General features: G+C 49.1%; 1 protein-coding gene across 5 annotated transcripts in view; it reads right to left on the minus strand.

Annotated features, from left to right (window-relative positions):
* Window positions 1–12,376, minus strand: part of ARMC2 (armadillo repeat containing 2) — a 179,442-nt gene that overhangs the window by 87,050 nt on the left and 80,016 nt on the right. The gene's annotated exons all lie outside the window — the stretch shown is intronic.

Consider the following 12,376-nt stretch of genomic DNA (forward strand, 5'->3'; position numbering starts at 1 on the left):
CTTGAACTTGATCATATTATGATCGCTGTTTCCCAACTTCCCCACTACTTCTACGTCCTTTGCAGGTCCTCTTAACCCATTTAGGATTAGATCCAGAGTGGCATTTCCTCTCGTCGGTTCTCTAACAAGCTGCTCCATGAAGCAATCTTGCGTGGCTTCCAGGAATTTTGTCTCCCTAGCGCATTTCGAGCTTCCAAGACTCCAGTCTATCCCGGGGTAGTTGAAGTCTCCTATAATAACCGTGTTGCCACTTTTGCATTCTTGCTTGATCTCGGCTTCCATTTCCTCATCGATATCTCCGGTTTGCCCGAGTGGGCGATAATATAGGCCCATCTTTATTTCAGGCCCTTTCCTTCCCGGTATTTTAACCCATAGAGATTCCAGCTTGTTGGTCGTCTCTGCTGTGTCCATTCTTGTAGATTGTATGCTTTCTTTTATGTACAGGGCTATTCCACCTCCTTTTTGTCCTGACATGTCCTGGCGATAGAGCTTGTATCCCGGCAGTGCTGTATCCCATTTGCTTTCCTCATTCCACCATGTTTCAGAGATTCCAATGATGTCGATGTCTTCTGCATCGGCCACGGCTTCTAGTTCCCCCATTTTGTTTCTTAGGCTCCTTGCATTAGCATATATGCATTTTAGATCTTGGTATTTTGTTGTCCTCCTTTCCTTTCCCTGTGCTTCGGTCCTTATTTTCTTCTCTTTTGCTGTAAACATTGTAACTTCTTCTTCTGGGTTAGTCGACTCCTGCATTTTATTCATTGTATCTTCCCAGCCATTTTTCCCCTCAGTATCTTCACATGATACCGTCTTCCGAATCGTCGACCCTAGGTCAACTGTCGGCTTTCCCCTTCTTCTTAGTTTAAAGCCAGTTCTATTCCTCTCTTGATGTTGTTTGCTAGGAGTCTAGTTCCCGTTGCGCTCAGATGAAGTCCATCTTTCCTGTAGAGCTTGCTCTTGCCCCAAAACACCATCCAGTTCCTCACAAAGTGGAATCCTTCTTCCTCGCACCATCTTCTCATCCACGCATTTATTGATTGTAGTTCCTCCTGCCTTTTCACATCTGCCCTCGGTACTGGTAGGATCTCTGAGAACATTATCTTCTGGGCCCTCATCCTCAGCTTCCTTCTCAGAATCTTGAACTGTTCTAATAGCGTGCTTCTTTTGTAGTCTCTCCTGCTGACATCATTCGTCCCGATGTGGATCACTACAGCGGTCTCTTCTGTCTCCGCCCCTTCCAGTATCATTCCAATTTTGTCCACGATGTCCTTGGTTCTTGCTCCTGGAAGGCAGGTCACCAGTCGGTCCTCTCTCCCTCCTGCTATGTGGCTGTCCACATGCCTAAAGATTGAGTCTCCCACTAGGATCGCTGAAATCCCCTTCTTCAGGTTTCGCTTCGGTCTCAGGTCAATGTCCTCAATGTGCTTCGCTCTTTCCTCTTCTGGGCCTCGACTAGCCAAATTCTCCCCCTCTTGTGGTATTCCTCTGTGGGTGTCATCTTTGAGGTAATCTTCTTCTTGCTCTCCCTTGCATGTTGGTATCCGTGTAGCTTCTTCTTTCATCAGAAGTTCGTTCTCCTCCACCTTCATTCTGTATGCCTCTTCAATGAATCTCTCGAGTTCCCTGACTTCCTCCTCAATGTGTCTCTCCGTGGTGTGAAATCCTTCTAGCTCCTGTATCCTGTCCTCTAGTCGCTTGACCTCCTTCTTCAAGCTTTTCAGCTTCTGACACCGACTGCATACATATGACTGTCTCCCCAAGGGGAGATAGTCATACATATGACAGTCTTTCAAGTTTCAAGTTTCAAGTTTATTAGGATTTGATATACCGCCTCTCAAGGTTATCTAAGCGGTTTTTACAATCAGGTACTCAAGCATTTTCCCTATCTGTCCCGGTGGGCTCACAATCTATCTAACGTACCTGTGCAGAACACTGGAAAGCTCATCTCCTGGCTTCCCTCTGCTTCCATTGTTGTTCTTACTTTAAGATACCAATTGAGATTACTTGTGACTTGAGATTACTTGTGACTTGTGCCTGCTTTGTGTCCTTTCTCTCTCCCTATCTGCTGCTGGTGTCTTCCCTGACTCTCTCTCTGTGCTGGTGTCCTCTCTCTCTGTGTTGGTGCTCTGTGCTGGTGTCTCTCTTTCTCTCTTTACCTGCTGCTGGTCTCCTCTCGCTATCAGCAGCTGGTGTCCTCTCTCCCTGCTTGCTGCATCCTTGGTATACTTGTGTGAGTGGCTTGGCCCTTTGTGTCTGTCTCTTTCTTACCTTCTGTGCTTTCCTTTAGTGCTTGTCGCTTCTTTACCCCTCTGTCTTACTCCGTTGTTCTTGATAGTAGTGCCTTGTCCCTTCGCAAATGCCCTTCGCAAAGGCACTCTCGCTAAGGCGAGCGCCTTTGCCGTTCGCCTTCGCCGCGCGCCGAACGGCTGCACGCCGTTGGCTCCGCCCCCTTTCAAGGGGGAGTCTGACGCTGCCTCTGACGCTGTGGGGGTGGGCGGAGCGTACTCTCGCCTCTTTCCCGAGCCCTGTGCTTCTTCCCCTGCTCCAAACTCTGTCTCTCCGGCTCTCCCCTGCTTGATCTGGCTACACGAGCACGCTGCCTCCTTCTCCTGCACTCGGCACCCGATTTAGTGTTCGCCGCGTTGGCTCCGCCCCTTTTCAAGGGGGAGTCTGATGCTGCCTCTGACGCTGCGGGGGTGGGCGGAGCGTACTCTCGCCTCTTCCCCGAGCCCTGTGCTTCTTCCCCTGCTCCAAACTCTGTCTCTCCGGCTCTCCCCTGCTTGATCTGGCTACACGAGCACGCTGCCTCCTTCTCCTGCACTCGGCACCCGATTTAGTGTTCGCTGCGTTGGCTCTGCCCCCTTTCAAGGGGGAGTCTTACGCTGCCTCTGACGCTCGGGGGTGGGCGGAACGTACTCTCGCCTCTTCCCCGAGCCCTGTGCTTCTTCCCCTGCTCCTAACTCTGTCTCTCCGGCTCTCCCCTGCTTGATCTGGCTACACGAGCACGCTGCCTCCTTCTCCTGCACTCGGCACCCGATTTAGTGTTCGCCGCGTTGGCTCCGCCCCTTTTCAAGGGGGAGTCTGATGCTGCCTCTGACGCTGCGGGGGTGGGCGGAGCGTACTCTCGCCTCTTCCCCGAGCCCTGTGCTTCTTCCCCTGCTCCAAACTCTGTCTCTCCGGCTCTCCCCTGCTTGATCTGGCTACACGAGCACGCTGCCTCCTTCTCCTGCACTCGGCACCCGATTTAGTGTTCGCTGCGTTGGCTCTGCCCCCTTTCAAGTGGGAGTCTTACGCTGCCTCTAACGCTCGGGGGTGGGCGGAGCGTACTCTCGCCTCTTCCCCGAGCCCTGTGCTTCTTCCCCTGCTCCAAACTCTGTCTCTCCGGCTCTCCCCTGCTTGATCTGGCTACACGAGCACGCTGCCTCCTTCTCCTGCACTCGGCACCCGATTTAGTGTTCGCCGCGTTAGCTCCGCCCCTTTCAAGGGGGAGTCTGACGCTGCAGGGGTGGGCGGAGCGTACTCTCGCCTCTTCCCCGAGCCCTGTGCTTCTTCCCCTGCTCCAAACTCTGTCTCTCCGGCTCTCCCCTGCTTGATCTGGCTACACGAGCACACTGCCTCCTCCTGCACTCGGCACCCAATTTAGTGTTTGCCGCGTTGGCTCCGCCCCCTTTCAAGGGGGAGTCTGACGCTGCCTCTGACGCTGCGGGGGTGGGCGGTGCGTACTCGCACCTCTTCCCCGAGCCCTGTGCTTCTTCCCCTGCTCCAAACTCTGTCTCTCCGGCTCTCCCCTGCTTGATCTGGCTGAACCATGTCTCTGTGATAGCGACAATATCTAGATCTGCCTCTAATATCAGGGCTTGCAGATCATGAACTTTGTTGCTTAGACTGCGAGCATTTGTGGTCATCGCTTTCCAGCTATTTTTCAGCAGTAATCTCCTTTTTCGTATAGATTTTTGTTTTGTTTCACTTTCCGTTGCAATGCTAAGAAATGAGTTGCTGATATTGTTTATGTTGCAATCTTTACTACTATCACATCTTTTCTTTTGCCAGGGGTGGTCTCTATAATTGTCCTTCATACATACACCACCCCCACCTTCTAGTTTAAATGCCTTTAAATGCGTTCGATTTGGTAGACCATGAAATCATGCTACTGTGCCTTGAAGCAATGGGAATATCAGGAAAGGCAAAGAAATGGTTCCAAGAATTCCTAACAAACAGATCCTACAGAGTAATTGGCAATGGAAACTACTCCAAACCATGGAAAAACCCATCAGGCGTGCCTCAAGGTTCCCCCCTATCTCCCACACTTTTCAATATCTATATCGCCTCCTTAGGCCACCTACTACAAAAATTAAATTTAATACACTACATTTACGCCGACGACATATCCATCCTTATACCCTTAAACGACATCACAAAAGAAATTGTAGATAACCTCTCATACACAATGACCGAAATCAATAAATGGACCAACAACTTCAAACTAAAACTAAATGCAGAGAAAACAAAAGTCTTTCTGGCTAGTCCTAATGACAAAATTACGAATACATCGATAAAAATAAACAACCACGAATACCCAATTTCCAAAAACATAAAAATACTAGGTATCACGCTAGACACTCATCTAACTATGACTGACCACACAAACTCACTAGTCAAAAAATGCTTTTACACGTTATGGAAACTAAAAACCATAAAAAAATACTTTGACCCTACATCATTCAGGTTGCTGGTACAAGCACTGACCCTATCCCTTCTTGATTATTGCAACATCATATATCTGGGCATCCCACAAAAAACAATCAAAAAACTAAGACTCATACAAAACACCGCCGTCCGCCTAATTTTCGGACTAAGAAAAAACGACCACATCAGCCCCTACTATAAAAAACTGCATTGGCTTCCAATAGAAGCGCGAATTATATTCAAATTTGCTTGCACCTGTTTTAAACAAGCCTGGGGAATAGCACCTTCATATCTACAAACACACTTCACCCTACACAACCCCACAAGAACGACCAGGAACAAAAACATCTTTGCATACCCAAAGATTACAGGCTGCAGATACAAAGCCTTCCTGGATAGAACCTTTAAGTTCCAAGCGAACAGACAGCAAATCTGGCTGAAAAACCACATAATCGAACCCAATGTAACTTATAATGCATTCCGCAAAACAATCAAAACTGCCCTATTCGCAAAATACATTGACTAAAACGGTCCCCAACGCCACCAGGTCTCCTCTCCCCATTAAACGCATTTTCTCTCTCTCTACAAACCCCTCATACCTTGATCTCCTCGAACCCAGAACTCCAACTCATGGTTGTTCTAAATCCCTCAGACACTCATTACCCTTAGATCACCAATCAATTAATACGTAACTTTCGCATCTAAACTATTGTATTGCATTTAGACTCTTTGTACGATATTGTATTTAGACTTAATGTATAGTATTGTATTTAGACTTAATGTATAGTATTGTTATTCAGACTCACGGTATTGTATAGTATCGTATTGTATGTGGATCTATTGTTTTGTTTTGTATTGTTTTAAAACCTTTAATATTCGCTGAATGTCCAGCCTTCTTACTATGTAAACCGCCTAGAAGTCGTCTGACTGTGGCGGTATAGAAAAATAAAGTTATTATTATTATTATTATTATATTAGAAACGTGGAGGGACATAATCAAAAAAACCGTCTAAGTCCCTTTTTGGCCTAAGTCCTTAAATGTTCAAAGCAGAAGCAGGGAAAGTGTCCATAACCAAAACAAACGTCCTTGTTTTGATTATGGCCTGCCTCTACTAAACGCCCAGATACCACTACGTCTACAAGTACACCCCCACGATGTCTACACTTTTTGCCCATAATGAACCAAAAAAACGCCTAAGCCCCAAACGTCCAACACAAGGGCTTTTAAGCGAAGGAGGAGCCAGTCCTTCACCTAAAAGCTGGATTCTGTAACCTCTGTCAAAAACAACACCGGTTACAGAATCCCCACCCCACAACGATCCAGGCAGGAGGGTGCCCAAGACCTCCTGCCCTGTTGAACCGTGAACCTCCCCCCCCCCCCCGACAACATCGGGGCAAGAGGGAGCCCAAGCCCTCTTACCCCGTCGAACCGCGACCCCCCGAGCTCAAGCCCTCTTACCCCGGCGACCCCCACCTCCGACACGAACGGGCCAGGAGGGAGCCCAAGCCCTCTTGGCCCCAGCGACCCCCCCTCCGACACAAACGGGCCAGGAGAGAGCCCAAGCCCTGCTGGCCCCGGCGACCCCTCTCCGACACAAACGGGCCAGGAGAGAGCCCAAGCCCTCCTGGCCCCGGCGACCCCCCCTCCGACATGAACGGGCCAGGAGAGAGCCCAAGCTCTCCTGGCCCTGGCGACCCCCCCTCCGACACGAACGGGCCAGGAGAGAGCCCAAGCTCTCCTGGCCCTGGCGACCCCCCTCCAACACGAACAGGCCAGGAAAGAGCCCAAGCTCTCCTGGCCCCGGCGACCCCCCCCCTCCGTCACGAACGGGCCAGGAGAGTGCCCAAACTCTCCAGGCCCCGGCGACCCCCCCCCCCCCCGACTGGATTGGGCCAGGAGGGAGCCCAAGCCCTTCTGGCCCCGGCGACCCCCCTGACTGGATTGGGCCAGGAGGGAGCCCAAGCCTTCCTGGCCCCAGCGACCCCCTACCCCCACCCCCCACTACAATACGGGCAGGAGGGATCCCAGGCTCTCCTGCCCTTGACACAACCCCCCTCCCCCCAGTGACCGCCCCCCCCAGAACCCCCGATCGGCCCCCCCCACCGACCCACAACCCCCCCCCCGCAACCCCCCTGATCCCCCCATCCCCACCCCCCTTCCACGTACCTTTAACGTTGGCTGGACAGACAGGTGCCTAGCCTGCCTGTCTGGCAGGCCATCCGGCTCCAGAATGGGGCCGGATTGGCCCAGCTATCTGAAACCCCGCCCACAGGTGAGGCCTAAGGCGCCTGGGCCGATCAGAATAGGCCCGGGAGCCTTAGGCCCCTCCTGTGGGCGGGGCCTTAGGCACATGGGCCCAACCCGGCCTTAGGCCCCACTGTGGGCGGGGTTTCAGATGGCTGGGCCAATCTGGCCCCATTCTGGAGCCGGCTGGCCTGCCGGACGGGCGGGCTTGGCACCCGTTCATCCGGCCAACGTTAAAGGTACAGGGAAGGGGGGTGGAGGTGGGGGGGTCGCAGGTCGGCGGGGGAGGATGATCGGGGGTTCTGGAGGGGGCGGTCGTTGGGGGGCTGTGTCGAGGGCAGGAGGGCCTGGGATCCCTCCTGCCTGTATTGTAGTGGGGGGTGGGGGGTAGGTGGTAGGTGGTTGCCGGGGCCAGAAGGGCTTGGGCTCTCTCCTGGCCCGTTCGTGTCGGAGGGAGTGTCGCCGGGGCCAGGAGAGCTTGGGCTCTCTCCTGGCCCGTTCGTGTCGGAGGGGGGGGGGTCGCCGGGGCCAGGGGGGCCCCGTTCATGTCGGAGGGGGGGGGGGTCGCCAGGGCCAGGAGGGCTTGGGCTCTCTCCTGGCCCGTTCGTGTCAGAGGGGGGGTCGCCGGGCCAGGAGGGCTTGGGCTCCTTCCTGGCCTGCTCGTACTCGGTGGGGGGAGGGGGGGCACAACCGCCAAGGCAAGAAGGCTTGAGCTCCCTCTTGCCCCGATGTCATCAGGGGGGTTGCAGTTTGACGGGGCAAGAGGGTTTGGGTTCCCTCTTGCCCCGATGTTGTGTGTGTGTGTGTGGGGGGGTGATGTATCGTGGCAGGAGAGATGCCTCATCTCCACTACCGCGATGCCATTACCTCTACCCGAAGTGCCGCGACCCGCGGCAGGAGAGATAGGGCATCTCTCCTGCTGCAGGTCGCGTCAGTTCTGGTAGAGGAGTGATGACATCGCGGTAGGGGAAATGAGGCATCTCTCATGCCACAATGCTTGCGGTGGAGGGGTAGGCAGGTTGCTGGGGCCGCTGAGCTGATTGCAGCAGCCACAATCAGCTCAGCGGCCCCTTTTTCGGCACTTAGACCTGGTTTGACTTCGTCTAAGTTAAAAAGGTATAAGTGCCGAGTAGGCAACCTGCCTACGGTTTTGGTTATACCTGTTGTACGCCTAGGTGTAGGTCGGTCCACCTCCCCCCCCCCCTTCCCCTCTTCTAAACACGCCTCTTTTCTCTCTGTGCGTTTAGAGGCAGGGGAAAGGCCTAAGCTGTTTTTAGATACGTCTAAAAACCAGCTTTGGTTATCGGTACTTGGATGATCAGGCTTTTTGATCGTCCAAGTAGCCATTTAGGACACTTTTTAGACTTTTTTTTTTTTTTATTATGAACCCCATATTGTCTAAATTTCTCTACAAGGTTTCTTTTTCCTGCTGTAGTAATATGTAGCCCATCAGTGCAATATAGCTTCTTGTCCTTCCATGTATTTCCCCATCCTCCTATGTACCTGAAGCCTTCTTGATGACACCAGGCTTTGAGCCATCTATTAAAGTCCTCTGTGTTTTTCACTCTTTGCTCTCCCTTTCCATATGCAGGCAGTATTTCAGAGAAAGCTAAAGTCTTTACAAAAGGTTTCAAGCCCTCATCAAGCTCCCGAAAAGCTTTCTGTGCTGCAAGTGTGGAGTTGTTGGCCAGGTCATTTGTTCCCAGATGGATAACAGCATCGGTGTTAAAATCCTTAGTTTCTTCCTTAATTATAGTCTGTATTTGCCTGGAACTCCTGGTAGCTGAGGATCCTGGAAGACATTTCACTATTTTGGTCTCCTCACCTTGTGTTCCAAGGTTAATGCTTTTGATGATGGAATCCCCCAACAGTTTTCTGTTTTTGGCTTTTTTATTTGTGTTTAGGGTGCGCTTGTTCACTTGAGTTACCTTCATTGGTTCCAGTCCCACCTCCATTATGTTTTCTTGAGTATCGCAGTGCACTAGTGGAGCGAAGGAATTCTGTAGAGGTAATATTTGTGAAGGTGGATGTTTCTGTGTTACATGTCGCAGTCTTCCTGAGCCTACTGTGACCCATTTATTCCTGGGCTGTTTTATTCTTTGAGGTAGAGGTGGTAAGTTGGTATGATTTTGTGAGTGATGGAAGCTGCTTTAATTGTATTCAATTCCTGTTTAAGTTTGCAGAGCTCCTCCTTAATACTGGCAAGTTGAAGACAGATCGGGCAAGCCTTAAGCCTCCAAATAGTATGTCTTGGAATTAAAGCACCACAGTGATTGCATAGAATAAAGGTCATCTTGATTGGTTGTGAAGTGACTTGATTTGAGTAGTCCTGATTATATGGGTCTCTATATATGAACAGTGGTCCCTGGGGTGGGTGGGACTATAAGTTTTACCTTTAGTCATAGAAACACAGAAATATAGAACATGACGGCAGAAAAGGGCCATGGCCCATCTAGTCTGCCCACACTAATGGCCCACCCCCTAACTACCTCCATGAAGAGATCCCACATGCCAATCCCATCTTTTCTTAAAATCTGGCATGCTGCTGGCCTCAATTACCTGTTGTGGAAGATTATTCCAGCGATCAACCACCCTTTCGGTGAAGAAATATTTTCTGGTGTTGCCATGAAATTTCCCACCCCTGATTTTCAACGGATGCCCTCTTGTTGCTGTGGGTCCTTTAAGGAAAAAGAGATCCTCTTCCACCTCGATACGGCCTGTGACATATTTGAACGTCTCAATCATGTCTCCTCTCTCTCTGCGTTCCTCGAGTGAGTACAGCTGCAACTTACCCAGTCGTTCCTCATACGGGAGATCCTTGAGACCTGAGACCATCCTGGTGGCCATTCGCTGAACCGACTCAACTCTCCACACATCTTTTTCATAATGCGGCCTCTAGAATTGTACACAGTATTCCAGATGGGGTCTCATCATGGATCTGTACAACGACATTATGACCTCGGGCTTACGGCTGACGAAACTTCTACGGATACAGCCCATGATTTGTCTAGCCCTGGATGAAGCTTTCTCCACTTGATTGGCAGTCTTCATGTCTTCGCTAATGATCACCCCCAAGTCACGTTCTGCTACAGTCCTTGCTAGGTTCTCACCATTTAGGGTGTAAGTCCTGCATGGATTTCTGCCACCAAGGTGCATGACCTTGCATTTTTTGGCATTGAAACTTAGTTGCCAAGTCTTTGACCAATGCTCCAGCAGGAGTAGGTCCTGCGTCATACTGTCGGGCATTGAGCTTTTGTTGGGCACTGTGCTTTCATCTGTTGTGCGGTTGCCTACTATGTTGCATAGTTTGGCGTCATCGGCGAATAATGAAATTTTACCTCGAAGCCCCTCAGGATCGGGCCCAAGACCGAGCCCTGCGGCACTCCGCTGATCACCTCCGTCGTATCAGAGAGGGTACCATTAACCACTACCCTCTGAAGTCTACCTCTAAGCCAGTCCCTAACCCATGCGGTTAATGTTTCACCCAGTCCCATCGAACCCATCTTGCTCAATAACCCGCGGTGTGCGACGCTATTAAACGCTTTGCTGAAGTCCAAGTACACGACGTCCAGGGACTCCCCTATATCCAGCTTTCTTGTTACCCAGTCAAAGAAGCTGATCAGATTTGATTGGCAGGACCTTCCCTTCGTAAAACCATGTTGATGGGGATCTCGTAGATTCTCCTCGTTCAGGATCGTATCCAATTGGCGTTTGATTAGTGTTCTATGAAGAGGAAGAGGAAGAGGAAATAAGATTCAACAAAGGAAAGAGAAGGGTTTATTTTTTGTGTTTTTTTTTGTAAGTAAAAAACAGGGAGGAGGAGAAATTAAGCAGATATAATGCTGAAAAACAGTGAAAAGAGCAGAATATGAAATGCTGAGCAACTTAGCTTTTAGAAGTTCACAGGGCAGACTTGTTCACAGCACTGTCCCAAAGATAATGCAGTTAGAGTGTTAGTTCTGCATGGATTTCTGCTGCCAAGGTGCATGACCTTACATTTTTTAGCATTGAAGCTTAGTTGCCAAATCGAGGACCAGTGTTTCAATAGTTGTAGGTCCTGCGTCATACTGTCAAAGTGCTGTTACCTACTATGTTGCATAGTTTGGCGTCATTGGCAAATAATGTTATTTTACCTTGAAGCCCCTGAGTCAGGTCTCTTATGAATATGTTGAAAAGGATCAGTCCCAAGACCGAGCCCTGCAGCACTCCACTGGTCACCTCCAACGTATTGGAGAGGGTACCGTTAACCACTACCCTTTGGTGTCTGCCGCTTAGCCAGTCATTGACCCATGCAGTTAATGTTTTTCCTAATCCCGTCGATGTCATCTTGCTCAACAACCTGCGGTGTGGGACCCTATCAAAAGCTTTACTGAAGTCCAAGTACACGACGTCCAGGGACTCCCCCATATCCAGTTTTCTTATTACCCAGTCAAAGAAGCTAATTAGATTGGATTGGCAGGACCTTCCCTTTGTGAATCCATGCTGGTGGGGATCCCGTAGATTCTCCTTGATCAGGTTCGTATCTAATTTGTGTTTAATAAGTGTTTCCATGAGTTTACTCACTATTGATGATTTAACAGAGGAAAGAGAAGGGTTTATTTTTTGTTTTTTTAAGTAAGAAACAGGGAGGAGGAGAAGAGAAATTAAGCAGATATAATGCTGAAAAACAGTGAAAAGAGTAGAATATGAAATGCTGAGCAACTTAGCTTTTAGAAGTTCACAGGGCAGCCTTGTTCACAGCACTGTCCCAAAAATACGCCATACAACAAGGTTATATTAAAAAATTTAATAAAATATGGGGACCATTGACAAATTATTCTACTGATCAGATATCATAACACATGTATAGAACATATAGAGGGGGTAGGGAAGGGAAAAATATTGTAATAATAATATGATATAAAATTTTGATAAAGGGTTTCTTTAATTTACAATGTAAGAACATTTATTGATAATTTCAAGTGTTTCTTCATAATTGAATGTAATACATGTATTTCACTTGATGTAAGAATTTAAAAAAGAATAAAAATTATTTACAAAAAAAAAAAAAAAAAATACGCCATTCAAACTTACCATCATTCCTTGATAAACTTCTAATCCCATACACCCCAATTAGGATTCTACGTTCTGCAGACCAAAATTTGCTAGAAATAATTAATACTAGGAGATCAAAAATATTCACAATATACGCCCCACAACTATGGAATGTGTTCCTGCGCTGTTTGACTCATATTACAGCCCCTGCAAAACATTCTATCATCTATTACAGAATGCTTTACCCTCTTTCTCAGAGGAGAACAAAATCTAGGTAGATTTAAGAGCTCCCTGAAGGTTGTTGTTGTTTTTTTTTTTTATATAAAGACGCTTTTCAAAATTAAAACCTACAATTGAATAATGTTTATTTTTAAAGAAGCATCAACTATAGGAGGATCCAGACTCTCCTAA

The sequence above is a fragment of the Geotrypetes seraphini genome, chromosome 3, assembly GCF_902459505.1.
Source record: "Geotrypetes seraphini chromosome 3, aGeoSer1.1, whole genome shotgun sequence".
Lineage (NCBI taxonomy): Eukaryota > Metazoa > Chordata > Amphibia > Gymnophiona > Dermophiidae > Geotrypetes > Geotrypetes seraphini.